This window comes from Furipterus horrens, unplaced genomic scaffold, assembly GCF_987537825.1.
Source record: "Furipterus horrens unplaced genomic scaffold, mFurHor1.1.pri manual_scaffold_3, whole genome shotgun sequence".
NCBI classification, from domain to species: domain Eukaryota; kingdom Metazoa; phylum Chordata; class Mammalia; order Chiroptera; family Furipteridae; genus Furipterus; species Furipterus horrens.
Window position 1 is genome coordinate 101,846,278 of NW_028327173.1, and position 6,685 is coordinate 101,852,962.

Genomic DNA, 6,685 nt, shown 5'->3' on the forward strand with positions numbered 1-6,685 from the left:
ATATAGCTGTCCCCTAAGTCACATGCCTGAGAACCTGCCTTGACTTTCAGCATTCCTGCGATGGACGTGCAGATCCAGTCCCTCCGAAATCCTCGTTTTCTCATATTCATTGAACAGTGTTCAGTATTCAGGGCTTAGTAAGACATGTCGGTTGACTGAAGAGAAATGTTCTCTGAGAATAGCGATGGCAGGGCATTTAGGAAGGTGAAAAGACAAAAGCTCCTTCTGTGCACCAGGCCCCATGTGAGGCCCTAGGGACCCAGTTATGAAAGGAAAAGCACCTGCACTAAGGAAATCACAGGCGAAGGGAGGCAGATAATTAAACAGGTGATTAAAATACCTTATGGTAAGTGCTGTGCTAGAGGTGAGCATGGGTTATATGGAAACTAAAAGAAGAGAACCAAAACTACCTACAGGAGGTGGAAGAGGAGTCAAGGAAGGCTTCCTATAGGAGGCACCATCAGGAATGTGTTTTATTTTTAACTTAAAAAATGCATAGGTAACAGACTCATTGTAGAAAATTAGAGTGAATTAAGAAAGGACACTGAAGAGAAACAAACACCTTTTAAAAAGTCTTCTAACTTGTGCCAAATTGGAAAGAGTTATGAGACCAAATGTGTAATCACTCTCTTGCACATGGTGCTATCCTGGGAATCCATACTCAATGACAAGAGTCTGAAAATGCTGACTTAGGCCTATGCTGAAATCAGTGCTCTTCACAGAGGCAGGGTCCTTGGAAGGCAAGAGGGGGAGGATCTGGATACCAGGACATGGTTTTAAAGGACCCCCTCTCCATCCTCTAATTGTTGGTAGCAGAAGTTACCCAGCCAGTAAAAAACCTTCAGGAGTTCTGTACCTTGGGCCTTATTTCATTTTTTATTTTATATATCCCATTAAGCACTAAATGTGTGCCCCCAACTACCTGAGGGGTACAGAATGCAAAAAGAAACATAGATCAGGTGTTCCTCCAAGGAGCTACCGATTTTACTAGCAAAATGAACACTGTATGTTTCCAAAAACAATAATAATTTCTGAGTATGAAATCTCTATGCCTGACAAGTCAGCCACAGCCTAGGCATTTAAATTTTTGTTTATGAATTGAATAAATGTATGTGCAAGTGGAAAATACTGCATCAGTTTACATGCATCCTACCCAATTATATGATAGACCACAAGGGGAACAACACCTTTTTTTATTGTTAATTTTATTTATTTACATTGTAGTAGTTGATATACTACCATGGTTTCTAATTCAAAAGACACAAAATATGACATTTAAAAGTCTCTCTCTCTTGCCCTGGCCAGCTAGTTCAGTTGGTTAGAGTGTCGTCCTGATACACCAAGGTTGCGGGTTCGATCCCTCAGTCAGGGTACATACAAGAATCGACCAATGGATGTATCAATAAGTGGATCAACAGATTGATGTTTCTATCTCTCTCTCTCAAATGAATAAAATTTAAAAAAATATTTTAAAAAAATTAAAAATAAATAAATAAATAAAAGTCTCTCTCCCGATTGGGTAACTTTGCAGCATGGCGTTTGGCCTCTTGTCACCTTGATGCATGACCTGAAGATTTGTGTTGAAGAAAACAGGTTTTTATTAACAGGGTTCCAATTCTGAGGATGGGAGCTAAGAGCACTACTTTTTTGAGCCCTTCTATCCCACAAAACCCAGGACTCTTCTTGCTTCCCAAAATATTACAAGCCAAAACTGTTACAGAATGGGGGTGTCCAAAAATTCCCAGAGCCTGCAGGCTGGGGGATGGGGAAAAGGAAGCAGCTTTCAGGATGCCTTCACATGCCTGTGGCTGGTGGCTGGTAGCTGGTGTTTGTTACACAAATGGCTTTGATGCATCCAAGGCCCCAAGGAGATGGAAGGGGCCTTGGACCGTGGGGTGGTATGGAAAGAGCACACAGAGCCTTCATGAGGTTCTGTGAATGGTCAGAACTGGGTACCATGCTCACCGTGTCACAGGACGCAGTCAGGGATTTAAAAATAAGCAGCAGACATTTTAACTGGACACACACCTTGTGGCTTGCAGAAGGGGGAATACCTTTGTGGTTTTGGAAAGGAAGGAAATCAATGCTGTTCTGGATTAAAACTAGCCTGTTTTGGTAGGGGGAGGCAGAAATATGTGTTTGTGGGTGTTTTAAGGAACATAAGACTTAACGGCAGAAATCTGCAAATAATCTAAATCTATATAACCATTAAATAAATTACTCCTTTTCTTTTCACTAAACTCTGGTATTGAGAGTTATAATTCTGGCCTTGGGCAATTGGGCCCCTAACAAAACAGCCTGTGGGTTCTGTTTCAATCAGAGCCCAGGGGTTCTGTTACAAAACCACACCCAGAAGTTCCCCATCTCCTTGTTTGTCCTTGGAGCTTAAGCTGGCCATGAAAAGAGATCTCCATCCTCTGGAATGTGCACTTGTGGGTTTCAGAGCTGCCATCTTCTTGCAGCAGCTCTCTCTTTCAGAATCTGGGTGCACTGCTCCCAGTGTCCATGTAGCTGTCCACGACCCACATGCTGTGCTGCACTGGATCATAGTGTCCCAGAGGCTGGAGACCAGTGAGGCATGCATCCCAGTGTGGGACCCTTCCTGCAGGAGTTGTTACAGAAACAGGGGAGTCCAAAAACAAACCCCAGAGTTTGCGGCTGTGAGATAAGAGAAAAGGAAGCAGCTTTCAGGATGCCTTTGCATGCCTGGGGCTAGTAGCTGGAAACTTTGTTGCACAAAGATCCGCTTTGAAACTTCCAAGGCTCAGGTAGATGGGAGGGGTCTTGGACTGTGGGATGGTAGGGAAGGAGCCTACAGAGCCTGCATAGGGTTCTGTGAATGGTCAGAACTGCTTGCAACACCCACTGTGTCAGAGGACACAGTCAGGGATATATAAGCAGCTGCGGACATTTTAGCGGGTGTGCTCCCTCCATGTGGCCTGGAGGAGGGGGCCTCCAGGCTGCTTTAAGAGGCTCTTGCCATGAGGTTTTGAGGAGAGGAGATCCACGGGGTTTACAGGAAGAAGGCAGTTTACAAGGAGGCTGAGAATCCAGGCGGTCCTGCATTGAGAGCTGGAGGGCACCACAGCGCAGAAAGGACCTCCCCAATCAGAACTGAGTGATTGGCAGCTACTGGTAAAGCTGAACTGTGCCTAGGAAGTAGGGAAACTGTGTTTCTAACTTTCCTAAGACTGACCAGGTCTGGGAGGGGGAGGCAAGACTATGTGTAAATAAACAATTCTTTTTCTTTTCACTAAAGTCTGGTATTGAGAGTTGTAATTCTGGCGGCGGGCAATCGGGCCCCTAACGAAACAGCCCGTGGGTTCTGTTTCAGTCTGAGCAGCCCAGGGGTTCTGTTACAGAGTGGGCTTTCAACCATGCGGGACATAAGCCCCTGGTGGGGCTGGCATCTATCTGCCAGTCCCACGCTCGCAAGGGCCAGAGACCCAGAGTGTCCAAGCACACCTGCAACCAAAAGTCCCAAGCCAAAGTTCCAAGAACCAATAGCCAAGAGAGAGCTTAGAGCCTGCACCAAGAGCCAAAAGCCAGAGAGCTTCTCCCTGCCTCCTGTTTAAAAAGTCCTCTCTCCCAGAATCCCTTGCACTCCCCTGTGCTCTGAAAGCCAGTGGGAGTGTCCAGCTTTTTAACCAATGGCCGTATTTGTCTTTGCCTGGCATCCAGCCCCTGCAGCTCAGTTAGCCTGTGTCAGGAGCTGGTGTCTCCAAGGCTGTGGGCTATTAAGCCCCAGCTCTGGTTTCAATCCCAGGAGCTCTCTGCCCCTCCTCCTGTTAACTGCATTGTATTTATACTAGCCTTTTGCCTCAGGCAATTCCCATATTTTAGGCAGCCCCTCCTTTCCCAGAAGGCAGGCTGCTTAAATCTGCCATCTAGGCACCCTTCCTGCTCCCTGCCTTTTCTGGCAAGAGGGACAGCAGTCTTGTGCCAGATTTGGGGTTCCTCTGCCCAAATTGGGGTCCCTTGCTTTCCAGCAACCTCTGCTCCAAGGTACTCCATTTAGCTGCACGTCTCTGCCAATGTATTAAAAACTTTTAAAGTGTACACTTTGAATAGGTGGATTGTATGGTGTATAAATTAAATCTCAATAAAGTTGCTAGAAAAGGAATAGCTTTCCTTCTGTCTTCCCACCCTTGTGTCTCAGTCACTCTGTTCTCCCAGAGGCGACCCTATGATCTTTCTTCTTCCTCAGTGATATAAACATAGGTATGGATACAGATATAGATATGGATGACATAGACATACATATATGTATATATATTTTTTCCTTCACTTTCTTTTAATATAAAAGGCTAGGGTAGAGTACTAAAGGAATTAGGGGCTATAGCCTATAGAGGGACTGAGTCCACCTCTCAGGGCAGCAGATGTAAAAGCCCCTGTGCTCACAGGTTGGAGGTGCAGGAAGGCAGCAGAGCAGTGAGTGGAGCTGGGGCTGTTGTTTTGGAGTAAGGGTGGGAAATGCCACGAATCACAAACTGCAAGAAAGCCCAGGATCTCTGATCTTGTACCAGAAAAGGTGACCAGTATATCCCAGTTTTCCCAGGACTTTCCTTGTTTTAGCATAGGCAGTCCCAAGTCCTGGAAAGTCCCTCAGTCCCAGAATCATTTTTTCCTTCTCTGGAGATGGTAAGTTTTATTTTGTCTTGTCTAGACAGCCGTTTGATTTGCTCTCAAATGTTCCAGGGTGGAGAGAGACTAAGAGAAGGCACAGGGTGTAGAGGTCTATATGGTATAATCTTCTCCCTCATTTTCATTTTCCCCATTAATGGAGAGAGTACCATACTTAAGTGCAGAACTGAAACTCAGAGGCTGGATTTTCTTTAGGTTTCTTTGGATCAGGTACAGATCAAGAGTCTTGATCCTTTTTGTCATATTTTCTATCTGACTTCTTCCAATGGTCTTTTCCCTACATCTCCTGAGACATGACTGGAATTTTCACTTGGGCCTTGAGAGACAGTCACTTCATCCACATTATTTTCATCTTTCTTTGCTCAAGATACTGTTACAGAAGAGGGGTGTCCAAAAACCCCCAGAGCTTGCGGCCGGGGATGGGGAGAAGGAAGCAGTTTTCAGGATGCCTTCACATGCCTGAGGCTAGGGGCTAGTGTCTTTGTTATGCAAATGGTTTAATGCATCCAAGGCCTGGGAAGATGGGAGGGGTCTTGGACCTGGGGCTGGTATGGAAAAAGCAGAGCCTGCGTGACGTTCTGTGAATGGTCAGAACTGGGTACCATGCCCACTGCGTCATAGGACGCAGTCAGGGATTTAAAAATAAGCAGCAGACATTTTTAAGGGGACTGACCATGCGGTTTTGAGAAGTTCTCCATGCGGATTACAAAAGAGGGTACCCACGCTGCTTTAAGAAGGGAAAACTCCATGCAGCTTACAAGGAGGCTCGAAATTCACACGGCTCTAGATTGGAAGCTGGTGGGCACCACAACACAGAAAGACCTACCTAATCAGAATTGAATGATTGGCAGCTACGGTAAAGCTGAACTGTTTCTAGGAAGTAGGGAAACGGTTTCTCTAACTTTTCTAAAACTAGCCTGGTTTGGTAGGGGGAGGAAGAAATATGTGTTTGTGGGTGTTTTAAGGAACATAAGACTTAATGGCGGTAATCCGCAAATAATCTAAATCTATATAACTGTCAAATAAACAATTTTTTCTTTTTACTAAACTGTGGTATTGAGAGTTATAATTCTGGCAGCGGGCAATCGGGCCCCTAACTAAACAGCCCTGGGTGCTAGGTTTCAACTGGAGCAGCCCAGGGGTTCTGTAACAGTACCTCCTAAATGGTTGAGCTGGAACTACTCCTCAAACTCCGACCCCACACCTTGTAGAAGACTGCTGCTCTGTCTGAGAGCTCTGAGATAAAGCAGGATGGTGAGAACTCCACCCAAGCATTCTCCTTTGGTGGAGGTTTTGTTACAGAACCCCTGGGCTGTTCCAGTTGAAAACAAACCCACGGGCTCTTTAGTTAGGGGCCCGATTGCCCGCCGCCAAAATTATAACTCTCAATACCAGAGTTTGGTGAAAAGAAAAAGAATTGTTTATTTAACAGTTATATAGATTTAGTTATTTGCGGATTTCTGTTGTTAAGTCTTATGCTCTTTAAAATACCCACAAACACATATCCTTGCCTCCCCCCCTTCCAAACCAGGCTAGTTTTCGGAAAGTCAGAGAAACTGTTTCCCTACTTTCCAAACACAGTTCAGCTTTACCAGCAGCTGCCAATCATTCAATCTGATTGGGGAGGTCCTTTCTGTGCTGTGGTGCCCTCCAGCTCTCAATGCAGGACCGCCTGGATTCTCAGCCTCCTTGCAAACTGCCTTCTTCCTGCAAACCGCGCAGATCTCCTCTCCTCCTCAAAACCGCATGGCGAGAGCCTCTTAAAGCAGCCCGGAGACCCCTTCTCCAAGCCACATGGAGAAGGCCCCTTCACCAAGCCACGTGGAGGGAGCACACGGGAGAGCGAGAGAGCGAGAGCCCGAGAGTGCGAGCGCGAGTGAGAGCCCGAGTCAGAGCGCCAGAGTGAGAGCCAGAGTGCCAGTGAGAGCCAGAGCCCGAACGAGAGCTTGAGAGAGTCCCAGAGTGAGAGCACAAGCGAGAGTCAGAGCGCCAGAGCCAGAGCCGGAACGAGAGCTTGAGAGACCCCGCTAAAATGTCCGCA